Below are 14,807 nucleotides of genomic sequence, written 5' to 3'. Positions count from 1 at the left end.
GGGGGGGGGGGGGGGGGGGGGAGAGAGAGAGAGAGAGAGAGAGAGAGAGAGAGAGAGAGAGAGAGAGAGAGAGAGTACACTTTGTGTCATCATGACAAATACATTCTGAAATTGCCATTGGTGTAATCCCACCTCGATAACTTTAAATCCCTCTTTCTTATGAAGTTGATGGTGAAAAAGCCTACAAATCTATGGCAAGAGGAGAGAGAGAGAGAGAGAGAGAGAGAGAGAGAGAGAGTACTTTTCTTCATATGCTTTTATGATTTTTTTCAAGAGCGAGGGGTTTGAGGACAAGAGGGGCCATGCCACCGCCGAAGGCGGCACCGTTTTACTAGTTATGTATAATATACCACACTTTGACCCAACCTTTGCAACTATTGTGTTGAAACGCATAATGAAAAAGCATGTACAATCACTCTACAACATGTCTTTGCTAGGAGAAATTTTTACGATAGGTTTTTCGTTTGACAGATTGAAAATAAACCAAAAGATATGGGCTAGATACATATTTCAAACATCTAGCTGCATATGTTTTGATAGAAATATGAAGTTATGTCACCATATCTGCATGACAATCAAATTATAGATGAATAGGATACATAGTCTACGTGTGACATCAAGTTAAGGACAAGAGAAATCGTGAAAATCTTAAAAAAATTCTAATTGAGAGAGAGAGAGAGAGAGAGAGAGAGAGAGAGAGAGAGAGAGCACTCCATTTTTCTAATTTGTTAAACTAGAATCACAAAGTTTTGGGGCTAATAAGTCACGCTTTCAGATATTTGATTCCTTCCAATGAAATGATTATTTTTTACTTTAATAGTTCTATTTAGTAAATTGTTAACCTCTTAAAAGCTCCATAATTTTGTCATGTCAAATCAGAGAGAAGATTTTGATAAGGACACTACAAGATTTTTACATGCAAAGTCAAACTCATACGCGTGATTATCTTAGGGGACATTGATTCTACCACTTCATTACTCAAGAGCCGATGCCTTGTTTTGGAGGATGCTTAAGGTCCCAACATTTGACCGCATGGCCAAATCTTTTAGTGCGGTAATTTGATAGCTTCAAAACCCTAAGAATCCTATTGGAAAGGATTTAGCCATTTGGCCAAAAGTTGGTGCATTGACTCTTTTAGGGTCACAATGCTACAAGAAATAGCTATTTCTTAAGAGCTTGTGGTTCATTGGTTCCACCACCCCATTACCTAGTGAGTTATAATGGGGGGGAACAATCTCAAATTGACGTGGGACTTTGTCGTTCATACATGACACAGGATGGGAGCGAAGGGATTGATGATGCAGACATGTGTGCATGGATCCAGAGGCACATTGCCTCCGTAGACAAAAGTATGAGCTGGCACGTCAAAGCTCCACTCACACCTTGACTCTTAGCTCAAATCAACACCGTGACGCATTTAAGAGCGATTGTCTAACTAGGAGCACCGTGAACGTTCATTGATTAACTGGTGTGCAACTATGGCTATATTCATGTGCGGCCCTATTCGATGGCGTGGCCCCTTAAGATTTGACCACGTGGCCAAATCTTGGGGGGCATTACCTATGTCTTCATTACCCAATGCCTTGCTTTGGCGCTCTAAAGATTTCCACTAGGATGTCCCAAGAATTTGTTACCATATACCTGTGGTAGTGATGTGTGTGAACACACTAGGACCGCCGGAGCATTTTTTCCCGCTTTAGGAGGTTTTTTCCCCCGTGCATTGTATATACGCCCATCACTCTAGGGCTATCTATCTTTCCATTGCACACTAAGTAATATACTCTACATTGTGTGCCTTGAGCTTCCTTCGTCTTCTCCAAGCTGTGTGTGTTTAAAACCTCTGCAACCCTAATTCCAACAATTGGTATCATAGCAGGTTGTGTCCTCCCCGGCTTAGTTGCCAGCTGCTCCAGCACATGCCTGCTCACTTTCTCCGATTTTAGTGAGGTTTGGCGAGCGTTCGCAAGTCAAATTTTTTTTTGGGAATGCTCGTAGAGCTTAGTTTGCTTAGATTTCTGATTCAGGCTCATTTCGGTATGCAGGTCTACACATGCAATTTTGTCATTTTGTGCAGAATTTCTGTTAGTGCCGTTTTCTTCATAACAGGTGCCTTACAGTCTTCTACGGTTTGTGCTATATAGCACGTGTTGTTCCCACTCTATTTCTCCTATTTTCTGGTAGTTTTCACATCAGGTGTAGCATTTACCATGGCTGACAACAACACAAATGTGTTCAAGATGTTTGCTACTGAGGACAGGTTGGATGGGGACAATTACCCTATGTGGGCTTATATGATGCAACACATTCTTGTATCAAAGGGCGTCTGGAATATTCTGCAGGGCATTGATGTACGTCCTGATTCTGAGGATGTAGGCAATGTTGAGGATGTTGCAGGTCTTGCTGCAAGGATTGCTGCAATTAGAGTTGTTTTGCCTACGGCAGAACAAGCTCGTTGGGATGTAAAGGATGCGCAGGCTCATGCATTGATTGCGTTGTCTATGAAGCGCACCATTGTTCCTCACATTCGTTCAACAAAATCTGCAAAACAGGCTTGGGATATTCTAGCAGGTCTTTATGCAAGCCGCAATGAGGCTAAAATTGCTTTGCTGCGTAAAGAGCTGGAATCGAAGATTATGCATGAGGAAGATGATATAGACACTTTCCTTGCAGGTGTCAAGGATATCAATGAGCAACTTATTTATGCAGGTGAAGTCATTTCAGACAGTTCCCTTGTGCAGACTGTTCTTGATGCCTTACCAGACTTTTGCTAGTACTTGGAGACTTATGACCCAAGGAAATCATGAAGTTGTCAAGTTTGATGCATTATGCACATTGCTGTTGCAAGAGTCACTTTCCAGAAAATACAGGACTAGGTAGCGTGCAGTTGAACAGACTTTTATTGCTTCTCAAAGAAAGAGTGGTAACAACAATGCAACCACTAGCTTGCATTTTAGAAGCTACCATGATCATTAACCATACTCATCAAGTTGACCCTTGTAAGACTGCGATTGATGCTTTGAAGAAATCAACTTTATAAGCTCAAGAAAAAATGAAGTGACCTTGTAGAAAATTTTACGTGACTTTTCCACAATTGTGCTATAGACAAATGAAAGTTGCATGTGCAAAAAAATTTACTTTCGAGTATATAAAATAATGGAAAGTTCTACATGTTTGATATGACCATCTCAAGCATATCGTCATATACAAAGAAAAACATGTTTTTGATGTATTTGTGAGTTTTAGAAAGTGATACATTGCTTATTGTCTCCATTGAGGACTCAAGGTGGCAAGGAGAAGGGCTTTGGTATGCAACAATTATTGGATTATTTCAAATATTCAAAATTGCGTAAGAGAAAACTTTGATATTTTCATTCTTGAGACATAAGCGTTCAAAACCTCAAATAATATCAAACTTTCCACGTAGATCCACTAAAAGTATCAAAGTACATGGTACAGACACAATTGAGGCGCCTAAAACCTTGGTTTCAATGTTATTATGGAGAACTCAAGATTTTAGAGTTTTTGCACGATTAAAACATCAAGATAGAGTTCAAGCAATGAGATTTAATTGAGTTAGGGAGCCAAAAAAATATGTACTTTCTTGGTTTTAATATATAAAGTCATTTGTGGTTGTCAAACTACACAAGAATAGCCCCAATTCCATGAGGGGACCTTTGGAAGACCAAAATCATGCTCTTATTCAGCAAATGCTCAAGTATGAAATTATGTCTATAACTTGCATGTGACATAGAAACTAGTCTTTGAAGGGCATTCAATTGTCTTGTAGCACTAAATACTAACACATGACTTTTATAAACATAAAAAAGGCCATCTCTACAAAAAGATATAAGAATTTTATGATTTTTTTGGCAAAACAGCTTGAAATTTTACTAAAATTTATGTTGGGATATAAAGCCCAATGTGGTCGCCCAAGTAAGTGGGTGGGCCGCCAGGTATGTACACATATTCTTTTGTGAAAACCTAATAAGAACTCACTATCCTCTACACATTACAGTAGAGCGAGTTCACCATATCCTCGTGCTCTTCTTCTCGCACTCTCTCTCGCGTCGCACTTCCGCTCGTACTCCTTCAACTGGTATCAGAGCTCAGATCGAGGCTCGGGGCAGCACTGTAGGTAGCCAGAGTCACCTGCTCAGATTGGAGTGAGATTCGACATGCGATAACACGGCCCCAAATACTGTGGGAGAGCCCAAAGGGCATGGTGTGCTCAGAATTTCATTCTGGGGTCATTTCGGCCATCGTTCGGCTTCGACACGGTTCTGCGCAGGCCATTTTTGACTACGTGGTCTTGGCGGTTGCAGATCCGACTCTGCAAATTTGGGGTTTTTGGCCTACGATTGCAAGAGCTGAGGATATCTGCACTTCTAGAGTGCTGATTTGTGGCTGTCTACACAACGAAGGACGGCTCAAAGTTCTTGGAGGTGTGTCACATACGACACGGGGGCACCTACACACACACTGTAGGCGACATCCACTAGATCATCAGGTAGCTTGTGTTTGCTGCTTGATACTCCAGATTTCATCCTGACATTGCAGGTACTTCCACATGGGATGTATTGTTAGAGATGATGTATGTATGTTGAGGGTTTGCTGGCTGTGAGTCACGCAGCAAACAACCGCCGTAGCGGTTACAACATACAGTGGGAAATTTGTGGATGTATGACTTTGTGGAAAGTCTATGTACTGTCAGATTTACTGCAGCCTTTGCTGAGGGTCGAGTGAGGTTTTATTGAGCTGGGGGGTTCTCGAATGTTGAGATCCTTTCGGTGATACAGGTCTTGGAGCGATCCCTCGAGCACCCTTAGATAGGCAGCTAGGATGTATTGACTGTGAGTTAGACAATTGGGATTGCATCTTTGCTTTACCGCCGTTGAGGCATTGTCACAGTCTATGCTTACAGGACAGTGACAGGACAATGAGAGTCAGTACAGGTGCAGGACAGGTTTACCCACAGCTTACAATGTTAGAGGGACAGTGTTTTTGAGCTGTTTTTTGGTCTGTTTTTGAGTACACCAGAGCCATTTTGTGACAAAGGAGACTCTGCCAAAATTTCTGCAGAATCTGAAGCTTTCTTGGTTCATTTGACAGGTTGATATTGGTTCAGAGGTCAGTTTACAGGGGAAACTCTGCCGAACATTTCCCAGGAAAGTAAACTACTTTGAAGCGAAGCTATGGCTGGATCACAGGACACTGCTCTTTACAATATCAAGAAGCTGGATGGAACCAATTTCCCATTGTGGAAGAAGCAGATTTGGCACGTGTTGGTACAAAAGAAGCAGATAAAACCTATAAAGCTCAAAGGGATAAAACCAGAAGATATAGACGAAGATGAATGGAGCGAAATGGATGAATTGGCACTTTCTACCATTATGCTGACTTTGGCAAAAAGCGTTTACTTCAATGTAGCAGAGGAGATGTCGGCTTATGAAGCATGGACAAAGCTGAGTGATCTTTATGAGAAGCAGAGTGCAGCTTCACAAGTATACTGGCTTAAGAAGCTTGTTGACTTGAAGATGAAAGAAGGGACACCTATGTCCAATCATCTGAATGAATTCAACACTATCCACAGTCAAGTGTCAGCTCTAGGTGTCAAGTTTGATGAACCTGTTAGAGCTATGTTCCTATTGATCACATTGCCGGAAAGTTGGGACACTTTTCGCACAACTTTGAGTAATTCAGCACCTCCAGATGGTTTGACCATAGCAGGTGTAGAAGGCAGTCTGCTTACTGAAGAAACCAACAGAAAGACAATGGACAAAGGCAAAGGAACAGCCTTATTTGTCAGAGGAAGGGCCAAAGAAAAGGACAGAGGTGGAAAGAGGAATCAGTCTCGTAGCAAGTCCCGCAATGCTAAAGGCAAGAGTGACATAGAATGCTACCATTGTGGCAAGAAGGGTCACATGAAAAGAGACTGCAGAGAATGGAAAGCAGAAAAAGGCAAAGACAAAGCTGAAGACCATGGTGAGAAGAACAAGTCCTCAGTGAAGATTCAAGAAATAAATGTGACAAACACTGTTGCAGAAGATGACAGTCTAGTGTCAGGAGACATCTACTTCTTGAAGAATACAATGGACTCAGCTCTCCTTACAGCATCTGATGGACATGCACTGAGTGACTGGATTATAGACTCAGGGGCATCACTTCATGTGTGTCCAAACAAGGAGTGGTTTACCTCTTATGTGACCACTAAAGATCATGTTTTGCTAGGCAATGGGCAGACATGTGAGATCTTAGGTGTTGGAGATGTTCAATTGAAGTTTCAGAATGGCTCTTCTTTCACGCTGAAGAATGTGAGACATGTTCCCGCAATTACAAAGAGCTTGATCAACACAGGTTTACTTGATGATGCTGGCTACGTCACCACTTTTGGACAGAACATGTGGAAGATATCCAAGGGTTCTATGACAATAGCACATGGAGTAAAGTCTGGAGGACTTTACATGATTTATGTATCAAATGTCTCTAAAAATGTAATCAATGTAACCGAGCAGCCGAACATTTCTTTGTGGCATAGCCGGTTAGGACATATGTCCAAGAAGGGAATGGAAATCTTGTCTCGTTCTGGTTATTTGCCTGGCTTTTCATTCAATGATTTTGAATTCTGTGAACATTGTCTGTATGGTAAGCAAACACAGCAGCCACATAAGCATAGAAGCAGTAGAAGAGATACACAATTGGCACTTGTTCATAGTGATTTGTGTGGACCTATGCCTAACCTATCTCTAGGGGGAGCTTCTTACTTTATGACGTTTATAGATGATTACTCGAGGAAAGTATGGGTTTACTTTCTCAAGCACAAGGATGAAGCATTTGGTGTTTTCAAAACGTTTGTGACACTTGTGGAGAATCAGAGTGGCAAGAAGCTTAAATGCTTACGCACTGACAATGGTGGAGAGTATGTTTCAAAGGCCTTTCAGGACTTTTGTGAGTCAAAAGGTATAAAACGTGAACTTACTGCTCCTTACAATCCTCCTCAAAATGGTGTTGCAGAGAGGATGAATAGGACCATACAAGAGAAAGTTAGAAGTATGTTGTCTAATGCACAACTGCCAAATGGGTTTTGGGCTGAAGCTGTATCAACAGTTGTTCATCTTATAAATAGGTCTCCTAGCAAGGTTTTGCAGAAGGATTCAGTGGCAGAGATGGTATGGTCAGGCAAAATGCCCTCATACAAGCATCTCAGAGTCTTTGGCTGTGAGGCATATACTCATGTTCCAAAGGAATTTAGGAACAAACTTAAGCCAAAGAGTAGAAAGTGCATGTTTCTAGGCTATGGTAATTCTGGTGAGATGGGATACAGACTTTGGGATCCCGAATCCAAAAAGGTTATCCGCAGCGATGATGTTCACTTTAATGAAGCCAAATATCATTCTAAACCAGAGAGGGTTGAAGAGATTAGAAGAGTTGTCTTCCAAGAAGATGGACCTGCACGTGCAAGACAAAATGTCAGGGCTCAAGAGGAGCAAGGACAGGATAGAGTGGAACCACAGGTTGTGGCTGAGCCTCAGCCACCTGTTTTGCGTAAATCGGGACGTATCTCACGACCTCCTGATCGGTTTGTTCCATCTATGAACTATGTCATGTTGACTGATTGCAATGAGCCTTCATGCTACAAGGAAGCAATGCAAATGAAGGACTCCGGGAATTGGCAATTGGCCATGCAGTCACAGATGACAGCTCTGCATAAAAACCAGACATGGAAGCTAGTTAAATTACCACAGGGCAAAAAGGCTCTACCTTGTAAATGGGTTTACAGGTATAAGATCACCACTCATGATAGTCAGCCAAAGTACAAAGCAAGGCTTGTTGCCAAGGGATTTAAGCAAGAACAAGGTATTGACTTTGATGAAGTCTTCTCTCCGGTGGTCAAGATGACTACATTGAGATGCTTTCTTGCATTGGTTGCCATATTAGATTTGGTGTTGCACCAAATGGATGTCAAGACAACGTTCTTGCATGGTGATTTAGATGTGGAAATTTACATGCAACAGCCAGAAAGGTTTGTTGAGAAAGGCAAGGAAGATTGGGTATGCCAGTTGTTAAAGAGTCTTTATGGCTTAAAACAATCACCGAGGGCATGGTACCATAAGTTCCACAAGTTTATGCTTTCTCAAGGCTACAAACGTAGTGAGTTCGATCACTGTCTATATACAAAGAAGGCTAAGGATGGTAGTTGGCTGATCCTTATTTTGTATGTGGATGACATGTTAATTGCTGGCAAGCACTTGGAAGAAATTTCAGCTTTGAAGTCAAAGATGGCAAAATCGTTTGACATGAAAGACATGGGTGAGGCAAGTCATATACTTGGTATGCGCATTGAGAGAGACAGATCACAAAAGTTGATTTGGTTATCTCAAACATAGTATATTGACAAGGTTTTGCAACATTTCAATATGGAGAAGGGAAAGGCATTGAGTGTTCCATTGCCACCATATGTGAAACTTAGCAAACAAGATTGTCCTATGTCTGAGGAAGAAAAGGCTGAAATGGATAAGATTCCATATGCGTATGCACTGGGTAGTTTGATGTATGCAATGATTGCTACACGTCCGGATATTGCATTTGCAGTGGGAGTGGTTAGCAGATATATGTCAAAGCCCGGCAAGAAACATTGGGAGACAATGAAAGGAATATTGAGATACCTGAAAGCTACAAAGAGTATGCGTATATGCTATGGGAGTCAGGAGTTAAGTGTAAAGGGTTTTACAGACTCAGATTATGCAGGTGACTTAGACAACCGAAGGTCTACGTCAGGGTATGTCTTTACATTGGCTGGTGGAGCAGTATCATGGTGTTCTAGATTACAAGATTGTGTTACTCAGTCTACTACAGAAGCTGAATATGTTGCAACATCAGAGGCATGCAAAGAATCAATTTGGCTTAATCGACTAGTAACAGATTTGGGAATCAAAGAGGAGATGCCTATGTTATATTGTGATAGTCAGAGTGCTATACAATTGGTTCGCAATCAAGTTAATCACTCAAAGACAAAGCACGTGGATGTGAAATATCATTTCATCAGGGAAATGCTCGAGGATAAGCAAATTCAGCTTGTCAAAGTTCACACCACAGAAAATCCTGCTGATCTACTTACAAAAGGACTTCCCTCAGAGAGCTTTGCACATTTTCGCAAGCAGTTAGGTGTAGAGTAGTACATCACTTCTCTACATCTCTTGTATATTAGCTTGTATAGTAGCTTCTATCACACTTAAAGTACCACATTGGACTTTAAGTGGGAGGTTGTTGGGGTATAAAGCCCAATGTGGTCTCCCAAGTAAGTGGGCGGGCCGCCAGGTATGTACACATATTCTTTTGTGAAAACCTAATAAGAACTCACTATCCTCTACACATTACAGTAGAGCGAGTTCACCATATCCTCGTGCTCTTCTTCTCGCACTCTCTCTCGCGTCGCACTTCCGCTCGTACTCCTTCAATTTATAGCTTAGACCTTACCATAATTCTCTGCATAGGGATTGTATCTTGGCATGGAGAAAAATCCAAGGTTTTCTTTCCCTCATAACCAACCTATGGTAAAAGCAAGGTGTAAAAAAATTCTTTCTAGCTTGACAAATAAATTGTTGAAGCTTGGTAGGAAAACAGGACACTTTAGTGTCTCAGGACACTTGAATGTCCAATTACAGGACTAGTGTTAACCCCAATAGTGCTTGCAATTTTTTTTGAAATTCTTCCCATGTGCAATTGACGTATCATCTTCTCATAGATTTGAGAAACCACAAGCATAAACTCACTTGGCACTTGGAGTTCTTCCATCCTTCTCCACAAATTGTTGCATTGAATCATAGCAAAGGCTTTCTTGAAGTCCACAAAGAAAGAATACAATCGCTTGCCTTTCAACCGACTTTCCTCTATGAGATCACAAAGAGTGATAAGATGGTCAATGGTGCTATGACATCAACAAAAATCCACTTGTCCTTTTGCATACTTGCCATTCTTTTAAGCCCAATCACTCAACCCCGACTTTGTCATGAGAGACCCATTCATTATAGTCCGGAAGTTATTTACATTCTTTACATTCTTTACATTCAAGCCTGCTTGCCGCCTCAAGAAAAAGAGGGCATACATGGGAGCGGACTATAAAATGGTATCTTTCCAGCATTTGGTTGCTCATATAGTTGCCTACAATGTGTTAACATTTCCATAAGAGTCAAGTTACCCGAGAGAGAGAGAGAGAGAGAGAGAGAGAGAGAGAGAGAGAGAGAGAGAGAGAGAGAGAGAGAGAGAGAGAGAGAGAGAGAGAGAGAGAGAGTATCCACAAAAAATGCACAAACCCATCATGCTAACATTGACCACCCATAGAACAAGCAACCCCAAGTACATTTAATTACATTTCCTATGCAAGCGAGAGTGCCCGTGCTAGTGATTTACAAACATCTACACGACAAACAAAATGTCACGTATAGCAAAGATCACAAGAACATACGGGATAGCCTGAGGAAGTAAACGCATAGATTGACAAGTTATGGACAACACATTGCCATAATAGTGAGGAGAGAGGGATGTAGTGACATGCTTTGAGGGTGAGGAGAGAGGGATGTAGTGACGTGCTTTACCATATGGTGCATGGCCAATCATCAAAGAGATAGTAATTCCTAGCCAATAGTTATACACAATTAGTGCTCCAAATTCCAATAGTGTAGTGCATGGACGAGTGCTCTCACAATCATGGCTTGTGGTTTGCATTACTCCACCTCTTTAATTCCTTACATGGTGCAAGCATATAAACCTTCGAGTGCGTTTGCTAAGTTGTATTTCCCAAGTGTACTCTCAATTATACTTTCTCTCATACCATACCATGTGCTAGTGTGCATTAATCGATCCCCAGAGTCCCTCCTAATGTGTATCTCTCTCAATTTCAATGTGCATATCAAAGTGTACAAATAGCCCCCGTTTAAGGTGAAGGAGAGGGGAATTAAGTGTGTTTAGTGAAAAAACTTCCTCGAAAACCCTTTTCTAAACCTCCCTTAAGTCCACACACCTCTTCTAAAAAACCTTCGCTTCCCTCTTCTTCTTGTTCGCTTTTGTGCCTTTTGTAAAGATTTGGGAAAAACCAAGATTGTGCACTAAGGATGATTTATTTGCGGGATAAAGGTATGATCATTAATATGCTACTATTTGGGCTACAAAGATCACCCCAACCGAACATGTGTCACCGGGTAAGTTGGATTCTACCTTGAGCTATGTGCCGCATCCAATGCACTGTCATTAATGCAATCATTAGGGCGGTTGACATGACAGGACATTATGTACAAGCCATGATAGGAGCATTCTCAAGCTACCAAAGATTTTATGTAGCAATGATACCAAATGTCAGCTTGTACATAATCAAAAGTGTCATATGGGGGAATACTATGCAGGGATCATACTATTTTCGAATGTAATTCTGTGCATAAGTTTATGATACCTCGATTGATGTAACTCCTCTAAGCTATTGGCTTTGTCTACACAATGTCCATGTCAAGTGTGATTGAAATAACTAGTACAAGCTTGATAGTGGATTTTCTCCATGCTATATGTAGACCAGATACCCAAGCTGCCATATTGCATTGCAAACTAGCACATGTGATTACATATAAAAGTGATGTACAAAAAAAAAACTCAAACATTATAAGGAAATAGATTTTCAAATCAAAACATTATAATATCAACAAACCAATTACATCACCATCATGTAGTGAGTGATAAATTGATTTGTCCAAGCATTGATAAATGCCTTGTGGAAGATCTCCAAAGCCTCTTGGAAATTTGCATAGTTAGTATCACTCCATGTGTTTAGTTCATAAAACTTGAATATTTCTCAAGATTTTTGATACCTGTGCCTTGCAAATCCTCCTAGTTGCATCATTTTCTACATGATTAATCAATGCATTGTGCAATTTTTTTCCACCTATTGTATTTGAGTGCTTGTCCTCTGCTTGTCTTTCTTGTGCACTATGGGTCAAAAGTTATGGTCGTGAAGATGCATATCCGTAGCTCTTCTCCTATATGGATTGTCCAAGATATGAAACCCTTTCCATGCAATGCAAGCAAGGCCCTTTCTGGTTGCTCCTTTGGAAACATTGTACATGCATTTCGACTTTGTTAGGTATCTAGCCATGTGCCAGTCAAATGTGTAGGAGCCCATGCCCTCAACATCCAATTTCTTTTTATTTGTTTATGTTTTTTGGAATGTTAGTTTGATAAAAAAAATCCAATTCAACATGTCAAAGTTCTTGGTAGGCACTTGAAAATGTACTTTTGAGCTGTTTGGAATGCACATTCAAAAGCATACAGCTTGTGTTAAACATAACGTCATATTTGCAAGAAGATAAATATCATGTTCAGATGGCATGCTAAAGTTTCTAGCATCTAGGGATCTTCTCATGTGTGTACTGATTATGACTCGCTCAACCTTTGTCTCTTTCACAAGCTCACACTCATCTAGTTTGATCACAAAATTTAGAACAAAATTGCACTCTTCGAGATTAACTTTAAACAACTGCACAATGTAGTGATCAAATCATAAAATATCGATATACTTGTCATATAGCACTCCCTACACTCTTGGAAATTTGTATGTCAATTCACTATGAAAAGGAATTCCTAGTTTTTGAAGCACCTCCTCGTTCACTTCACATCAGTGTTGCCAATAGCAATATCTAGAAGGCTATCATCCATTTCCAGGTGTGACAAGAGGGCGTCAAGGACTGCACGCCATTCATCAAGAAACTTAGGTGTAACTTGCTACTAAGAAAGAGAAGTGCAACAAGAAGTTTTTGAGTGTTGTGATGCGGGTGACAAGGTCCTCATGGTGATAAGGAGAATGCAGGAAGATCCAGGTTTCTATAGAGGTTTTGCAGCAATCGTCAATGAACCCTTTGGACTTGACGGTTTTGTTATATTTATTCGCTCAAATAAGAAAAATAATATAGAAAATATTACAATATTATTCAGAGATACTTGAATAACTCAAGAATTTACAAATAATTTTAGTGTACATCGATTGATATACTTATCAATTGATACATAATTGTCATAAAAAAGGACTCGTTTTGGCACAAACTCAATTTCACTCCATTCAATCCACGAGCTATGTCCCATGATGCAATCTAGAGAGAGAACTTCTAAATTCCCATATTTAAAAGAAAACCTTTTATTTAATCAACTAAGATAACATTACTTATATTGTGACTATCAAAATTTATGGGAATGCAAAACATTGACTTGATTTATCAACAATGGAAACATAATAGAAGATAAAAGCCTTTTACTATGGGCTGTGACTTTAATATTGGCAGCACACCTACAAGGCTTCCAAGGATTGACTTGGATTATGCAATATTTAACCCATGGTGATATTGACAAGGAAGAACCCTACAAGGCTTCCAAGGATTGACTTGGATTATGCAATATTTAACCCATGGTGATATTGACAAGGAATAACTACTTGTCAAAAATTATTGACTAAACTAAATTGGTATATGGGTAAACGATTTTGATTTATTCTTAATTGAGGGAATTAGTGGAGATCCGCTTAAACATGCTAGGGGAAAACAAGGAATGCATAAAAGTTTTCATTAAGGAAGGAGCAGAAGTGCAGACAATTGGCAGGATGGGGACGAGGTAGGTGCCTTGTTAAGTGTTGGGCAGTGTCTATCTCGTGACTTGCCGACTTTCCTCTCTCTCTCTCTCTCTCCCCCCCAACCCCTTGAGTCTGCGTTCGCTTGGTGTGCAAGGTGCATGCGGTGACGACTGGCTAGCTGGTTGGGACATAGGCAGGAGACCAACAGTCTCTCTCTCTCTCTCTCTCTCTCTCACACACACACACACAGAACTGTGTCCGGGCGAAGCAGGCCTTGTGATAAGGAAGGAGGTTCGCGAGAGGAGAGCATGCAAGAGAGGAGAGGGCGGAGGGCAATGGGGGGAGGGGGGGTATGCGCAAGTGCAGGTGCAGGTGTTAAGGTGAGAGTTGAAGCAAGGGCCATCTCTTGGCAAGGGTTCGCAGAGGAGTAGAAGCAGCTTGCCGACCTGGATTTTGGTTGAGGGGATATTCGTGCAGCCTATGCTCATACTAGAAGTCTGCGTGTAGTTATCTTTTTTTACACTTACCATTTAAATATTAACTCTATACTCTAAACAAACAAATAATCATAGGTCCACTTAAAAGAGAGAGTGTATACACTTTCTTTGGTAAATGTACCATGTAAAAGTTAATTCTATGCAAGCACTAAAAAAAGAACATTTATTGACTATGTGATAAAGAAACTTAGTAGGTTAGTCTCTTATGTCTAAACATAGAGAGAGATTATGATTTTTATCAGAATTTATTACTATTTTATGTATATAAAAATAAACAAAGATCAAGCTATTTTCTATTTTTAATATGTGTAAACCTAGAGCCAAACACTTAATTACTACTCTGGATACTTACAAGGTACTGAAAATAGCACTTTTTTTTCAAAAACAATCAAAATGTTTTTTTGTTCTACCTTGGATTGTTTTGGTTAGGTTTTGCAGCTTTTGTTCAGGTGCGTCTTGATCTAAGGCAAATCTTTCATTTTTTATAGTATTTTTGCATCAATCGATATCATATTGATCGATATATAAGTAACTATACAAAGATTCAAAAAAAGCTGACATGTCATCGAATGATACAATCGAATAATATCGGCAAACATATAATATGTCCATTATTCACGTATAAAATGTTTTACGAATAACATATCATGCAATCTAGCTTTATGAAGGATGAGTTGTTTGGATTATCTTTGCAGATCTTTGGTAGTCCA

Source organism: Adiantum capillus-veneris, chromosome 5 (assembly GCF_014529385.1).
Source record: "Adiantum capillus-veneris isolate H3 chromosome 5, ASM1452938v2, whole genome shotgun sequence".
In the NCBI taxonomy this organism is placed as follows: domain Eukaryota; kingdom Viridiplantae; phylum Streptophyta; class Polypodiopsida; order Polypodiales; family Pteridaceae; genus Adiantum; species Adiantum capillus-veneris.
Note: the sequence above shows the minus strand (reverse complement) of the source record.